The following is a 17,201-nucleotide window of genomic DNA, read 5'->3' as shown; positions in this document are numbered from 1 at the left end:
CACTGCTGGGGGATGCTTTCATGGGGGAAGTTCAGGTGGGGGTGTCCCTGGGTTCCCTGGTTGGGAGGATTCTGTGTCCATGGAGTTGTCCTTTTTTTAATTTTAATTTTTTTTCCAATCTTGGAATGAACAGAATAAACATTCCTATCTGAAGGAACTGCTGAAAACCATGATGTATAAACAAAGCAGATAGGTTGTTGATAAAGAAAAACATAATTCACAAAAAGCAAATCAAATACAGACCAGCAAGGACTAAAACATTGAATCCTATGTTTGCAACACCGAACAGACAAAGTCAACACAAAGCACGAGACTACCATTCTTCCAAATGTGACAGAATAAGATCTGGAAGTATTGTCAAACCTCTACACCATTTGAATTTATAAAGTCAAAGACTTGAGGGGTAAGGGGGCAGCAAGTAAAGAGGATTGTATTGCACATATATTAGAATAAGGACTTGGGAAGGCATAGTATAAGGGTGTTCGGGCACAGCAAGGATAAACATGGCAGTGGCAGAACAGTACCACCCATGGTATGATGTGGAGAGTCACATTGACTGTGTGTGGTAGAGTTTGAAAGGAGCCAGTATGAAGACAGCATCCATGCAGGGTTGTTCCATGGAGATGTATATAGTTATCTGCTAACAATAAATGGTTTATGTTCAACCATACACGCCACCAGACCTCTTAGTGAGACACCGAACAACCTTACAACATGCACCCATGGGGAACTCTGCTATTTTAGCAAAACTTTGTGCCCATTCTGCCTGCTTGTTTATGACAAGAGAAAATTAAATGTAGTTAATCTTACTGAGAGCCTTACTGTGACCACCCCTACCTCCACCACCCCATCCCCTGATTCAATAATGCATGGGAAATGGCAAAGTGTTCCAGATAACTCCAACTCTAAGGAGCTAGATGCATAAAGGTTGATAGCAAGCCACCTTCGCTGTAGTTAGCAGTTAGTAATTCTCTGCCTTACTATGAGTAGTTATTCTAGAGCAGGTGACAAACTTCAATGAGGATATTTCTACTGAAACAGAGACATCTGACATATGAGTATGGTTGACAAAAGAAACACGCTGTCAAAGCTTTTCATCTTGCATTCACCCGACAGAACCAAGCATAAGAAATTTCAGAAGGAGCACTAGTTTATACCTCATAAGAAAAGGGTGCTGATTGGTGGCAAGTCCACTCTGATTGGTTGAGTTATTGCCATGGAGAATGCAGCAAGGAACTATTGTCCCCCATGTTTTTGTTTAGTTCAAAAAAAGTTGGAATGCCTGGAAAAGTTCCTTTTGCCTGCGGAGTTCAGGTCATATCAAATAGTATGTCCCTTTTGCTGTTCACAATGGTGTTGATCGCGCACAACCAGCCCATGCTTGCACATCACAGAACATAATGTCTAATGATGGATGCAACTCTGAGATCGGGCGGCACTTTGTAAACAATCCCGAGTGTGCTACGAATTACACTAACAGCCAATTTACGATTATCAGCACAGCTTGCCATGTAGCTCACTTACACTTGCTAGAAGCTACATAAAGTCACACACCAAAGGTTGTCCTCTGCAACCTGGATTATTTCCAACATCAATGCAGTGGGTAGTGGGGAGAGGAGCGCAGAGATCGTAGTAGGAGGAGGTGTAGATTGTAGGGGCAGGGGGTTTTAAAATCAATGCAGCTTAGTTTTGAATTTCTCTCCCTTCAACTTTAAATTGCATCCCTCTGGTTTTATTGCCTTGGATACGTGTGAAGTAATAGATGCAGAATTTAACATTTAAAGAGTTTGTCTTACGCCAACAGGTCAACTTTCAGAGTTGCCATTTGACACTTGAATATTATGCTGGATTCATATCTGTGTACAATCTTCTGTATAAGTGGGGATAAAATATGTACATTAGAATTAACCTGTTTGTGGCTAATTTCAATCCACCTCTGATTCCAGCAGTTGAAGGGTGTAAAGAATTACTCAGGCTATGTTTACTGCCAGTGAGCCAATTTTCTCTCTGTGGAATTTGAATAGCAAATGCATCTGGTTCTTCGATCTGACCAACTTATCACTGTATGACCTAACTGTATTTAACTGTGCACGCTTTAAAATAAACTAAATTACAATCACACTTCTATCTAAGGGTCTCCCGCAAATTAGATTTCCCTTCCTCCAAGTCATAATCAATTAATTTAATTTTAATTTGCCGGCATAGAAAACTCAATACACAGCTGTGCAATTTAAATCGCATTAGAATAACTCAAGCAGGTTTTGAATTGGAAATGCCGATGTGTTTCAAACTTTTACAAGGTTGACACTGTGAGCTGAGGCAGAGAAATAAATGAATTTTGGATTCACCAACAATAGTCACAGCAAAACAAAATGATAACTTCTGTTGTGGATCTGCAAGAATCCATTTAAAAGATTTCTGCAAAAAGTGCCATTTTCCATGTGGCGTCACCGCTGCCTCTCAGCGCCAAGGACCCAAGTTCGATTACTGGCTTGGGTCACTGTCTATGTGGAGTTTGCACGTTCTCCCTGTGTCTGCGTGGGTTTCCTCTGGGTGCTCTGGTTTCTTCCCGCAGTCCAAAGATGTGCACGTTAGGTGGATTGGCCATACTAAATTTCCCGTTAGTGTCAGGGGGATTACCTAGGGTAAATGCATGGAGTTATGGAGATAGGGCCTGGGTGGGATTGTGGTTGGTGCAGACTCGAGGGGCTGAATGGCCTCCTTTTGCACTGTTGGATTCTATGATTCTATGAATTCCATTCCCTATAACTTCCTGATCAAATTTCAGAATTAATTTGTGCATTTCAAACTATATTCCTGCATTTTCACATTTATTTCCAAAAATAGATGACCAGCACATTAACGGGTACATTTATTTTCTGAAAGTTTTTTCACATCTGGCAAAAGTTTCAGTAATGGAGGTGAATGTTTTCCTTCCTCCTTTTTTATCCACCACACCTGTCCTCCTTTCCTGAGCCGATTTACTTAGTTCTGATGTACAGTTCCATAGGTATGCTACAGATTCTGCTACTCTACCAAGTGACTGTGATAACCCCCCAGGACTTGCATGGGGAACCACTGATCGACCTCCTTATAGAACTCATAGATTACGAGCTCCTTGGTGATTGGTGACCAGGTGGAGCTTGCATACCGAGCCCTTTATAAAGCAGGTCCCTGAGTGGGTCCATTAGTGTATTGTCCCAGTTGGGACCTGTTTGTGTTCACCACAGGCTTGTGGTTTTGTTTTACTTTATTTTATGCAATAATGCGCTGTTCCTTTACTGAGCTGACCCCTCTTTATTATAGTGACCAACCTCCACACGTCACCATAAGCAAATAATGCCAGCAGGATATTGCACTGTGGGGGGTTGCATTTGATCCCAATCTTGTCCACCCTAAATGTCCACTTGAAGTCTGCTCAATAGATAACAATCAGGCGCAGGGGCCAAAATTGTAACATATTATGACCCAGTTATCTGTGGAGAAATGTTACAAAGTAACAGCTACATTTTTAATCAGAAGCAAGCTGTCTCAGTAATACCAAACTGCCTTCCCAAAAGAAAATTCAGCTTGAAGCGCAGTGCATAATCCAGATGCCGTATTAGGTCTTCATTAAGTCTTTTTCTGATTAATTGGTGTCGACTGAGAATTTGTATTGCAGGTGCATGAGACAATTTGCTGGAAGCCCAGAGAATACTGATGGCAGTGCACAGGTTAGTCAGACCTTCTTCCCAGTAACTCAAATCAAGGTGCTGATGGCAACAACACAATATGTGCAACTGACACAGGCCTATTAGAACTCACGTTCCAAAACATTAGTATAAAGCTATTCACAAATGAGTGAAACATATTTAAATGGTCCATTGAATTGGACATGATTGCCAAATCGGGATTCTCAATGCGTGTTAAACCCGTTGCGTGTCTCCAGGCGAATTTGGGTTCTTGCCCAGGAACCTGATCCAAACTAATTGACGAGGGGTCCTCCAGACTTGAAACGTTGGCACTGTTCTCTCTCCACAGATGCTGTCAGACCTGCTGAGATTTTTCAGCAATTTTCCAGCAATTTTTGTTTCAAATTCCAGCATCGGCAGTAGTTTGCTTTTACCAAACCAATTAACATTCATTGGAATATAATTGCTGGGTTTGAGGCCACATGCTCCTGCCCCCTACTCCGCCTCCCCCCCCCCCCACCCCCACCCCCCCGTCCCGCCCCCCACCCCCTGTCCCGCTCAGCTGGAGGTTCTGCCGGCGCCAATCTCTCATGGTCGTGACAAGCGGGGACTAGAGGGGGAGCAAGGAGGTAAGTACTCCAACTGTGCCCATGGGCTATGCAGCTGCTGCCAGGCTGCAGGGGGGAGGGGGGTCCTTCAAGGGACCTGGGGGTGGGGGAGGTGGGGGCGGCGGGAGTCAGGATGGGAGGAAAGGGGTTACCTCGGGACTCTGTCCGGGATGGAGGTCTCATGCTTGGACTTCAGGTCTCCATGTTGATCTGTAAAACTTGGAAATCATACTTAGGATGGTGATTTCAGACAGCTTTCTGGTAAAAATTATATATTATTATCTGTGAAGTTGCCTTGTTACATCAGAATTCATGCCCCCTGAGTGCCTAGAAGCCTTCAAAATCACAGCAGCACTTCATTCTACAGTCGGGATTGCCCTTGATTGACTTCAGAAGCCTCAGCTTCTCTGAAACCTCTTTTAACTGCTCTGATTGACAGGAGCTTTCAATTTCCATCAGGGGGATCCCCCTTGCTTGCTTGCATAAGCCACAGCTGCTCTGAAACCTCTTTGAATTGCTTCAATTTATAGGAGCAGTCAATTTCATAGAATCCCTACAGTGCAGAAGGAAGCCATTTGGCCCATCATGTCTGCACTGAATCTCCAAAAGAATATCTTACCCAGGCCCTATCCCCATAACCACATATTTACCCCGCTAATCAGACAGTCACCCAATGCCGGAATTGAACCCGGGTTCCTGGAGCTGTGAGGCAGCAGTTCTAACCACTGTACCCTCATAGGTGTTGGCCACACCCTGGAATGGATATACCAATGTTATCAGTGGAAATTCACGTCATTCTTAAATGTGCCATGCCACTGTGTATTTCAATACAACTATTAGAGTATGTTTACACAATCACTTTCTGCTCCATTGAGTTTTACAAGGCTGTTTGATTGATGGCTCCAGGGGAGATCAAAGAGTGTGTTGTTGATACAATCAGTTCCTGCTTCATTAAGCTTGCAGTGCTTCTTCCTTTTACCACAGCTATTTCACCTGGCCCCATATTTTTAACTCTGCAGTTTTCTTTCCAAGTCCCAGGCCCTTCCTAGAAACCAGATAATACTGCTTTGTTTTACCACTGGCTTTTATCCTACCCGCAAAATTTCTTACAAGACCCATAAGCTTCATATTACCGCTTTTTTTCCTCTTACTGTATTATTTTTACCCTGACAAGCTTCAAGATTGGATAGACTGGGGTTTTTATCCTTGAGATAGCAGAGACTGAGGGAAGATTTAATGTAAGTACATAAAATAATGATGGACCTTAACATAGTAGATATTGTAGGACATATATCTATTAGCAGAGGAGTCACCAGCGGGCATAGATTACACGTTTTAAAGTTAATTTTAATAGTGTCACAAATAGGCTTACATTAACACTGCAATGGAGTTATTGTGAAAATCCCCTAGTCACCACACTCGGGCACCTGTTCAGGTACACTGAGGGAAAATTTAGCATGGCCAATGCACCCAACTAGCAGGTCTTTTGGACTGTGAGAGGAAACTGGAGCACCCGGAGGAAACCCACGCAGACACAGGGAGAATGTGCAGATTCCACACAGACAGTGACGCAAGCTGAGAATCGAACCCGGGTCCCTGGCGCTGTGAGGCAGCAGTATTAAACACTGTGCCACCATGCCACGCCAGTGTTTTTCTGAAGAATTAAAGGGGGGTTGAGGTAAATTATTATAATCAGAGAGTCGGGGGGTGGGGCGGGGGAGGTGGAAGAGGCAGCATGTTTATAAAACATGCAACAAATGGTTATCCATTTGAACTACCATAATCTATGGACCTACTGCCAAGGGCTGAAAAATGGAATCTCTTACAGCTGGCAGACATCTGATGGGTTGAATGGCCACCTCCTCTGCTATTATTTGCTGTAAATCTGTAGCCAACCTCCTCAAAATATCCAATGATATCTCCAGAAGGACCACTCATATAAGTAAACTAAGACATCAAAATAATTTTACCAATGGAATATAAGATGAGGATGCAGAGTCTTGGCAATCTGAACTTTGGCTCATTAGGTCATTCACAGGCCGAAAAATTTCAAAAGTGTGTTGATGCTACCTTGGATTTGAAATTGCCCTTACAATTATGACAACACCACACTTAATAAACATGTCAGATCCTACATGAGAAAACTATTAATTAAAGCACTGGATTCTTTCTACATGATTTCCTTTTGCCTCATCAATGTTCGCCTTCTTAAGAACAGTTATTAATAGTTCAATGTAATTCATTGGCATTCTGGAACATCACGAGGACATGATAAGGTGCTTTGCCAGAATATGAATCTGTTTTTCATGGTTTTCTCATCACATTTACCATCTGCGAGTGAGATGGTAGGCAACGAGTCACTAGGAGATACGCAAGGGCTGCTATTGGGGTAACTCCCTCCCTGTGTGGGGAGTGTTTGCCTTTCAATAATTAGCTGAGATTGGTAATTCATGAACTACCATAATCTATGGAGCTACTGCCAAGGGCTGAAAACTGGAATCTCTTTCAGCTGGTAGATGGGTTGAATGGCCACCTCCTCTGCTATTATTTGCTATAAATCTGTAGCCAACCTCCTCACAATATCCAATGATATCTCCAGAAGGACCATTCATAAATAAAATAAGACATCAAAATAATTTTACCAATGGAATATAGGCTGAGGATGCAGAGTCTTGGCAATCTGTGGCTCATTAGGTCATTCATAGGCCGAAAAATTTCAAAAGTGTGTTGATGCCACTTTGGATTTGAAATTGCCCTTACAATTATGATAACATTGTCAGATCCTACATGAAAAAACTATTAATTAAAGCACTGGATTCTTTCTACATAATTGAGAGCTGGGGTATTGAGTTTAAAAATTGGCAAGTCATGTTGCAGCTTTATAGAACCTTAGTTAGGCCGCACTTAGAATATAGTGTTCAATTCTGGTCGCCACACTACCAGAAGGATGTGGAGGCTTTGGAGAGGGTACAGAAAAGATTTACCAGGATGTTGCCTGGTATGGAGTGCATTAGCTATGAGGAGAGGTTGGAGAAACTTGGTTTGTTCTCACTGGAGCGACAGAGGTTGAGGTGAGACCTGATAGAAGTCTACAAGATTATGAGAGGCATGGACAGAGTGCATAGTCTGAAGCTTTTTCCCAGGGTGGAAGAGTCAATTACTAGGGGGCATAGGTTTAAGGTGAGAGGAGCAAGGTTTAAAGGAGATGTACGAGGTAGATTCTTTACACAGAGAGTAGTGGGTGACTGGAACTTGTTGCCAGGGGAGGTAGTGGAGTGGATGCGGTAGTGACATTTAAGGGGCATCTTGACAAGTACATGAATAGGATGTGAATAGAGGGATATGGTCCCCGGAAGGGTAGGGGATTTGAGTTCAGTCGGGCAGCATGGGTCGGTGCAGGCTTGGAAGGCTGAAGGGCCTGTTCCTGTGCTGTAATTTTCTTTGTTCTTTCTTTACATGATTTCCTTTTGCCTCATCAATGTTTGCCTTCTTAAGAACCGTTATTAATCGTTCAATGTAATTCATTGACATTCTGGAACATCATGAGGACATGTTAAGGTGCTATGCCAGAATGTGAATCTATTTTTCATGGTTTTCTCATCACATTTACCATCTGCGAGTGAGATGGTTGGCAACAGGTCACTAGGAGGTATGCAAGGGCTGCTATTGGTGTAACTCCCTCCCTGTGAGGGAAGAGTTTGCCTTTCAATAATTAACTGAGATTGGTAATTCATGAAGCTTTATTTGTGCTAATCTATATCTCTCGGCTTTATTGATCTACAAGATCAAAACACAGTATGTACTGTGTGACCCTGATGCACATGCATTAGGTACAATTTCAGAACTACTCATTCTGTTATCATGTTTATGTGTAAAAGATGAAACCATTGAGATGCATTTGTCATGGGGAAAACTATAGGTTTGGTTCAGTCATATCACATATTTTAAATACACATTCTGTGTAATATCTACTAAGTCTTATAATGAATTGCAATTTTGGGGAGCAGTTAAGTTATAGTTTGCAGCGGCATGGTGGCACAGTGGTTCGCACTGCTGCCTCACAATGCCAGAGACCCAGTTCCGGCCTTGGGTGACTGTCTGTGTGGAGTTCTCCCTGTATCTTCATGGGTTTCTTTTGGGTGCTCCGGCTTACTCCCACAACCAATGATATCCATGTTAGCTGGATTGACCATGCTAAATTGCACCTTAGTGTCCCAAGATGTGTAGATTAGGAAGATTAGCGGGATAAATATGTGTGGTTTCGGGGTTTCTGGGAGGGATGCTCTGTTGGAAAGTCGGTGCAGGCTTGCTGGGTGAATGGCCTCCTTCTGAACTGTAGGGATTCTATGATACAGGTTTCAATGGGTTTTTCTGGGATATTGCCACAGTTGAGACTGTTAGAAGTAATGCCCCAGTTATAAATCACAAAGATTGGTTCCATTAAAAGTCAAAGCCTGTGTTAGTCTCCCTTCAATTATTCGCAAGGATGGAAGAAATGGAAGTGTTCCTGAATGTCAGCTGATCGCCGATTGGGGAGCCTCACACGCCTGGCGTGTTTGGCCCAGAGTGATTCACATAGGGGCACTTTCTTCACTCTTCAAGATGTTCAATTTTACTTTATTTGCACTGCAAGCGGGAAAGGCAGTACTTTTGACTCTTCTCCACACAGAATCGTGCCCATTGTTCATTTGAGAAGTACCATGCACCCGCAAGTGCCACAGCATAATTGGCAAGTTTATCATTTGTGTGAGTACACACTATGTAATATTACAGAACTCGATAACTGGGTGGTTAAAAAAGAAGACAATGAGACAAGGTGAGAATGAAGAAGACTGGAAATCAAACACAATAATTCAAACACAGTGCTGCTGGAATGGCAGATCATGGGGTCTTCACAGTAATTTCCCACACACTGGTTTTCAATTATAACTGTGCCGTCTGACAGACATGGGAGGGAAACATTAGCATAAAATGCGACGAGCACACTATCACTTGCTGAACAAAATGTGTCCTTTTCAATTATTTTAGATACTGGAGAAAGGTAAGCTCCAGTTTCTATTGTACACCTCAGCTCTAATGTGCTTGTATGAGAACAAAAGTAAAACCATAAAATTGTAAAGTGGGAAAAAGTTATTTTCAGTTCATTGGGGTTGTGCCTTCGGCATATACCTAGAATGCAACACATACAGCATATAACGATCAAAATTCTCCAACCTTGCCCAGTTGCAATTCTCCAGTCCCGCTGCCATGAAAGGATAATTGGCTGAACGCCAAATTCTCTGTACTTGCTGGTAGCAGTAGCAGGGCATGCGAAACCAGAGACTTCTGGCCAACACTTCCAAGAAAATTGCCGGAAAAATTTTACTTTGGCCTTTCAAAGTAATTGAGAATTCCAGGGTATCCATCTCATATTGTTTCCAATTTACAGATTATGTCAAGATCATTCTGACAGGGATCCCAGGAATTGGCAAATTGAATCAGTGGATCAGGCTTTGAAATCCCCATTGTGTCTTAGGTGACCAGCTTAGCCCAGTGCGGGCAGATAGCTTCAAGAGAGAACTAAGATCCTGTGTACAGGCTGTGACACTTTGGGCCTCTGAGAAAATATCAAAATTAGGCACAGTTGATCATATCACAGAAGCTCAATGGCACTAAAGGAACAGCCCAATTAGAAAGACAAAAAAAATGGGGGGGGGGGATTCTCCCAACACCACCACCACCCGCCCCCCCCCCCCCGCCCCCCGGGCTACGCAGAGGGGTGGGAGAATCTCGCGGCCGGGCATGCATGTGATTCACGCATATGTTCCCGCTGTGCGCACATCTACCAGCGCCGGATTTCTGATGTCATGAGATTGGTGCTGGAGACGGGCGGGAAGACAGGTAAGTAATTTAAATCACTATTTACATATAATTTTAATGTAATTAGCAGACCCGGGACAGAATTCTCCGAGCCCGCTAGCCTCTCCCAACCTGCCAGAGTAGTTCACTTCAGCAGGGCGAAGAATAGCTCCCCAATTTCACAGAGCTAGCTGCCTGACCCCGCTGGAGTGAAGGTGGGGCAGTTGGGGCCTCCCGGGGGGGGGGATTGCCCCCTAGGCATGCCAAATACCATGCTCAGGTACGATGTAGTGACCACTCCAGTAAGTGACCCTTACATGCCTTATAAGCCAAAGTGTGCCCTTATCTTTTCAATATTCAAATAAACAATAATATGAAACAGGACTCTAACATATAGTATTTGCCATTCCTTGCCAGCATTATGGGTCACCAGATGCTGTTACCCTCAGTAACTGTCTTGGCCAACCGCCAATTAAGCTAATTAAAGGGACCAATTAAGGACCATTTTCCTGGGCTGTCAGTTTTATTTTGGCAGCCCCCCCTTCCCTGCAGAGAGACCGCAAACTGCATGGAGGCAACACTCTCGCGGCGTCCTGGAAGAGGACATCTCATCCACAGGCTCTCGGGCCCCTGCAGTCCTGGCAGTCACTGGTGTCTGCCTGCCCGACCCCAGCACAGGAACAAACATATTTTTACCTCCCCTGTGAGGTGCCCTCTCATTCTCCTTTTTTATTCTACTCTCAGTCACCCTCTGATTGGGCTGACAGCAAGGAAAGGCAGCCCACCGTCTTTAATTGGATGACGGCACTAATGGTGGCCTCTTAATTGACTGCTGCCAGGAAGATTGCCACTTGTGGTCTTGCTGGCCTGGAACAGCATTGGGTATCAACAACAGGACTCACATCAAGCTCACATCCCAGCCCAAGAACCAGTCTAGTTTAAAGTTTATTTATTAATGTTACAAATAGGCTTACATTAACGCTGCAATGAAGTTACTGTGAAAACCCCCTAGTCGCCACTCTCTGGCATCTGTTCATAAGGTGTTAATCTGTTCATAAGACCATAAGACATAGGAGCAGAATTAGGCCACTCGGCCCATCGAATCTGCTCCGCCATTCAATCATGGCTGATATTTTTCTCATCCCCATTCTCCTGCCTTTTCCCCATGACCCCTGATCCCCTTATTAATCAAAACCTATCTATCTCTGTCTTAAAGACACTCAATGACCTGGCCTCCACAGCCTTCTGCGGCAAAGAACTCCACAGATTCACCACTCTTTGGCAGAAGAAATTCCTCCTCATCTCTGTTTTAAAGGATCGTCCCTTTAGCCTGAGGTTGCGCCCTCTGGTTCTAGTTTCTCCTACTAGTGGAAACATTCTCTCCATGTCCACTCTATCCAGGCCTTGCAGTATCCTGTAAGCTTCAATAAGATCCCCTCTCATCCTTCTAAACTCCAACGAGTACAGACCCAGAGTCCTCAACTGTTCCTCATATGACAAGCTCTTCATTCCAGGGATCATTCTTGTGAACCTCCTCTGGACCCTTTTCAAGGCCGGCACATCCTTCCTTAGATACGGGGCCCAAAACTGCTCACAATACTCCAAATGGGGTCTGACCAGACCCTTATACAGCCTCAGAAGTACATCCCTGCTCTTGTATTCTAGCCCTCTCGACATGAATGCTAACATCGCATTTGCCGACTGAACCTGCATCTGGACTTTAAGTGAATCTTGAACAAGGATTCCCAAGTCCCTTTGTGTTTCTGATTTCCTAAGCATTTCCCCATTTTGAAAATAGTCTATACCTCCATTCCTCCTTCCAAAGTGCATAACCTCACACTTTTCCACATTGTATTCTATCTGCCACTTCTTTGCCCACTCTCCTAACCTGTCCAAGTCCTTCTGCAGCTCCCCTGCTTCCTCAATTTACCTGTCCCTCTACATATCTTAATATCATCTGCAAACTTAGTAACAGTGCCTTCAGTTCCTTCTTCCAAATCGCTAATGTATACTGTGAAAAGTTGTGATCCCAGCACCGACCCCTGAGGCACAGCACTAGTCACCAGCTGCCATCCTGAAAAAGACCCCTTTATCCCCACTCTCTGCCCCTGCAGTCAGCCAATCCTCTATCCATGCCAGGATCTTACCATTAACACCATGGGCTCTTATTTAACAGTCTCCTATGCGGCACCTTGTCAAAGGCCTTTTGGAAATCTAAATAAATCACATCCACTGGTTCTCCATTATCTAACTTCCTTGTTACCTCCTCAAAGAACTCTAACAGATTTGTCAGACATGACCTCCCCTTGCCGAAGCCATGCTGACTCAGTCCTATTTTATCATGCGCTTCCAAGTACTCTGCAATCTCATCTTTAATAACGGACTCTAAAATCTTGCCAATGACCGAAGTCAGGCTAGCCGGCCTATAATTTCCCATCTGCTGCCTCCCTCCCTTCTTAAACAGCGGTGTTACATTAGCTACTTTCCAGTCCTCTGGGACCCCCCCTGCCTCCAGTGATTCGGGTACACTGAGGGCGAATTTAGCATGGCCGATGCACCTAACCAGCACATCTTTCGGACTGTGGGAGGAAACAGGAGCACCCGGAGGAAACCCATGCAGACACGGGAAGAATGTGTAGACTCAAGCCAGGAATCGAACCCTGGCGCTGTGAGGCAGCAGTGCTAACCACTGTGCCGCCATGCTGTCTACAAACAAACTGACAATCTATTTGCATATCAAAGCAACAATTGCATCTCTTTCAACTATCCACCTGCACACTATGCACCTTAAAAACTGGTGATCATTTCCCATATGATGAACTACTGCTAAGGAGTCAGCTACAGGCTGATTAATTAGGTTCAACGAGGCTTAATTCACGTAATGTCCAATTTGAGCTTTCTGACTGAGGAACCACTGATCAAAGAGAAAGAAATAATCTCTAACCCCATTCCTTGCACTGGCATCAGACATCTGTCAATCAAAACCATCACTTGAGGCCTTTGGTCTGCAATTGGTAACTTGAACTATCAGAGTTCCAGACCTGGACCAAGTACTGTGAATTCCTGCTAGGGCTGCAAATTTAACAAATATTCCAGCCATCCATCTAAAACACAATTAAGACAGTAATGAGCCTACATTCAATTTACATTAGCATATAAAATATCCCTTTGAAGAAAACAAAGACCAAATCGCACATTAACAGATCTTGAGTGAATTGTGTATTTTCTTTGCCTGGCAGTAACGGCACCTAGAAAGCATAATTAATTCTGTGTGTACTGTTGCCAATTATATTCGTAATAATTCTAGTCACATCATAAACCATGGGTGTGATGATGGTTGCTACACAGGCGGCGTGAAGCAGATGATTTCTGAAATGTGGCATTCAAGTAAATGCAGTGGTCCTGCTGAAACTGCCATCCAATCTTACAACATCAATTCTGATCCTGTATAAATTGGGAAAAAGAAGACACTTGTACTTGCTTAAGTTGTAAGCCACTTAACATTTGGTCTGTTTGAATCATAGAATCCCTACAGTTCAGAAGGAGGCCATTCGGCCCATCGAGACTGTACCAACAACAATCCCAACCAGGCCCTATTCCTGTAACCACACACATTTACCCTGCTAATCCCTCTGACAATATGTTTAATTTAGCATGCGCAATCCACCTAACCTGCACATCTTTGGACTGTGGGAGGAAACCGGAGCACCCGGAGGAAACCCACGCAGACACAGGGAGAAACTGCAAACTCCACACAGGCAGTGACCCAAGGCCGGAATTGAACAGGGCCCCTGGCGCTGTGAGGCAACAGTGCTAATCACTGTACAGTGGTTAGCTATGCTAACCACTGTACTACCATGCCATTAGTTCAATGATTTGTAAAAGAAACAGCTGGGGCATAATCCTACGAATTCACATTCTGGTTAAGAAGGACGCAGGCTCAGGAAAGTGAACCAGCAAGTTTCCAATCATCAGGTATTAGATGCGGCAAAAACAATTTCAGTCAACTTTTGCGTTTAACTCTTTTCAGTTTTGATAGTGGCAGGATTTCCTATTCCCCCCAGCCCCACCTGCTGCCCTGGCATGTTCTACAACAGCGGAGGCGGCTCACCATTGGTCGCCAGTGAGATCTCCCAGTGTTGCCAATGTCTACAGCATTTTGCATGGCTCACCCATCCCACCGCCAACGAACTTGCTGAAAGGGTCACCTTCGTTGGGACCGGAAGATCCTGACTGTGGGAAGGGCTGGAAAATCCTACCCCATATCTTTCAGCACAGGCTCCAGCTATTCTTCTAAAGTTCCTCAATTATATAAAAAAAAACTTTCAGCAGATACCTCTAAATACTTATTGTCCAATGAATTCATTGGCAAAAAACTATTCTTTTGTGGATTTTAAAAGAGAGCTCGCATCTGCATCACTGCATATATTTTTTAGAATTTTCACATGACTTTCTGTGTAGTTTGCAGACTCCCAACTCCATTTTACCGTCTTGCAATAAGGAGGAGAGTAGTGTTTGAATTCTTGGAGCCCTCATGCTGATCAAGTTGTGCAAATCTTTAACAGATTTGGTGCCTTATCGAACTGCTAATTGATAATTGCAGTTCTTTCTCCAGTCCTTTTTTAAAAGGTTGCACTACCTCTTCATTCATGCCTGAGCATTCACTTCCAACTTTCTGCCTTGGGTTCAGCAATGATGCAACTTCATGAAGCTTGTTTTGGGGGACTTTCAGCATCTCTGCTGGGTTTTGGAATTGCTTGTAACCAAGCATTCTTTTTTTCTGATGTTTAGGAGCTTTATCTGCTGCACCTTAAGGATGTGAAAAGGGTTAAACACTGGTGTCACAGGCGTCAATAGATTCACATCTATACCCGTGTGACTCCTGTTTTATTATTGCTTTTGTAATTTTACCTCAGGTCCTTTACATTCAGATCAATAGAGTTGCAATAATGGAGCCAGTTTTAACAATGCCAGATTGTATTCAGTGTCAGTGGTCTATTATTCATAGAACTGAAGAGCCGGTTCGTGAACTGTAACTCTGAAACAGAACTGGTGCTACACAAAGCAATTTGACACTTGTACAGTGGTCAAATCCTATAATTCATTTCTAAGTAACCACAACCTTGGAAGCACAACACAGCAAGGCTAGCTGACCTGACAAAACCTATTTCTATTGCTTACAGCTTTAGCAGTTCTTCTTCCAGCTTCTTTGTCCTTGGCATTTTTCTGACTGAAATTGAAAATTATCAAAGCAGTTTTTTCATGAGTTTGCTCTCTCTGCATTGGTAAGCAGGGACGAGTAGAAATTTACTCCCAGCTCTGAACCTCCTCGCTTTGGACGGATTTAGATCAAATTATTTTTTTCCCCCAAGTGGGTTAAAGTCATAGAGGTACAACATGGAAACAGGCCCATCGGCCCAACTTGTCCATGCTGACCAGGTTTCTTAAACTGAACTAGACCCATTTGCCTGCATTTGGCCCATATCCCGATAAACCTTTCCCATCCATGTACCTGTCCAAATATCTTTTAAATGTTGTACTTTTATCTGCATCTACCACCTCCTCTGGCAGCTCATTCCATATACACACCACTCTCTGTGTGAAAAACTTGCCATTCAGGTCCTTTTTAAATCTTTCCCCTCTCACCTTAAACCCATGCTTTCTAATTTTTGGCCCCCCCTACCCTGGGGAAAAGACCGTGGCTATTCACCTTATCCAAGCCCCTCATGATTTTATAAACCTCTATAAGGTCACCCCCCTCATGCTCCGACACTCCAGGGAAAAATGTTCCAGCCTATCGCAATTCTCCTTATAATTCAAACCTTCAAGTCCTAGTAACATCCTTGTAAATCTATTTTACATCCTTTCCAGTTTAATAACATCCTTCCTCTAACAGGGCAACCAGAATTGTACACAGTACTCCAGATGTGGCCTTACCAATGTCTTGTACAGTTGTAACATAACGTCCCAAGTCCTGTACTAATGCTCTGACCGATGAAGGCAAGTGTGCCAAGCAGCTGCTTCATAACTCTGTCTACCTGCAATGCCACTTCCAAGGAATTATGCACTTGCACCCCTAGGTCTCTCTGTTCGACAACACTCTCCAGGGCCCTACCAGTTTGGGTTTTGGAGATGTGAATTTTGTTTGATTGCATTTGAAACTGATAGTAAGAACCCAAGGTGCAATTCAGATATCTGAATCTAAGCTCAGAATTCGGAGATATGAAATTGGGATTTCGTTATTCCAATCTGAAATTCAGACTTTAATGAGGTGCACAAGCCGAACAGGATATATCATTACAATGCAACTTGGTGATTTGAGGAAGAAAACATAAATGAATACTAAAGAGAAAATACTTTCAATTTTATGAATAAAGTTTTAGATTTATAATCCATAGAAACACTACAGTGCAGAAGGAGGCCATTCAGCCCATCGGGTCTGCACCAACCACAATCCCACCCAGGCCCATTCCCGTAACCCCATATATTGACCCTGCTAATCCTGACACTAGGGTCAATTTAGCATGGCCAATCAACCAAGCCCGCACATCATTGGACTGGAATAATAATGTATCTGAATAGGAATTAATAAAATATTAAAATATACACCCTTCCTTCCAAATGTGTGACAATTCTTCAGATATATTTATTTAAATATTTTTTTTACTGGACTCTGAGTTGAATTTTGATTTCAGATGTGAAAATTATATTTTGCTGGCCCTACAGCTTTCTCTAATTTAAATTTGAAATAGCTTGTAGAGAAAATCCATATCTCTAACACCTTATAATTTCATGAAAAATCATTCTTCAGTCAGCTGTAATTATCAATATAGAAAAACCAACACTTAGTCAATTTCTCACTTGGCTAAGTATCAGTTAAGCCAGCTACACATGAGCCATTTGTATTATATGAGCTTGCAAAGGCTACGCACACTTAGAGATTAATTTATCATCTATTGTACCCTCATAGTCTTAATTACTTCCTCTTCAATAATTTGTTTATGAATAGTTTAAGTTTATTTAAGTTTAAGTTTATTTATTCATGTCACAAGTAGGCTTACATTAACACCTTAGGGTTGCACAG

At 43.2% G+C, this 17,201-nt stretch overlaps 1 protein-coding gene across 1 annotated transcript in view; it reads right to left on the bottom strand.

Annotated features, from left to right (window-relative positions):
- LOC144511889 (metabotropic glutamate receptor 4-like) overlaps positions 1-17,201 on the bottom strand; it is a 1,280,229-nt gene that overhangs the window by 159,559 nt on the left and 1,103,469 nt on the right. The window lies entirely within an intron of this gene.

The sequence above is a fragment of the Mustelus asterias genome, chromosome 25 (assembly GCF_964213995.1).
Source record: "Mustelus asterias chromosome 25, sMusAst1.hap1.1, whole genome shotgun sequence".
NCBI classification, from domain to species: domain Eukaryota; kingdom Metazoa; phylum Chordata; class Chondrichthyes; order Carcharhiniformes; family Triakidae; genus Mustelus; species Mustelus asterias.
The sequence above is the reverse complement of the archived record's forward strand: the minus strand, read 5'-3'. Positions and strand labels throughout refer to the sequence as shown.